Source organism: Muscardinus avellanarius, assembly GCF_963383645.1.
Source record: "Muscardinus avellanarius genome assembly, chromosome: 7".
NCBI classification, from domain to species: Eukaryota; Metazoa; Chordata; class Mammalia; order Rodentia; family Gliridae; genus Muscardinus; species Muscardinus avellanarius.
The window spans coordinates 117,746,481-117,747,223 of record NC_137793.1 but is presented as its reverse complement, the minus strand read 5'-3'; positions in this window follow the sequence as shown (position 1 = coordinate 117,747,223).

Here is a 743-nt window from a genome sequence, read left to right as displayed (position 1 = left end):
CCACCCAGCGTCTCCCGACACCTCTGTGCCTCTGTTCGTGTTGTGGGTGCTGAAGGCCAAGGTGGGCTCTGAACACGGAGATGTGGTGCTGCATAAGAAACTTGCCCTTGCCGCGGCCAGCCAGGCCGGCCCGACCTGGCACTCCATCCCACCCTCTCCTCTCGCTCACCAAGCACCGGCCAATCACTGCCCTGCTGCTCCAGAAGCCAAGCTACTTCCTGCCCGGGAGGGTGGCGAGGCGGAACCGCATTCCGAAAGCAGCCCTCGCATTTATTTTGGATTCTGTTTTGGTGGAGGCATTCTACCTCCAAGCTACACCCCCCAGCTCTATTTTATTTTTTATTTTGAAATAGGGTCTTGCTGGATTGCTAAAAAGCTTGTTGAGGTGCTGAGGCTGTCCTCGAACCCGGGATCCTCTGGACATTCGTTGACGTCTGTGCACAGCTGGCCCTTGCCTGTGACGTTTCCCCGTCACTCTGGCCGACGTAACTTGGAACTTGGCTTTCTACGGAGGCACCGACCAGCCCGCACAAAGCCTGATGGGTGCCATGGGCCCCCCTACACACATGGGCACAGGTGCCCTCTGAACGGATACGCCGTCTGTCAGCATCCTACCCCTGCTCACCACTCACAGCTGTGATTAGTGGGCTCTCTAGGGAAGGCCTTCCTGGCCCCCCACCTAGAGTAGCAACCTCCTCCCAGGCCAAAGCAGCCCTCCTCATCACCTACTCCACCCCCACGTA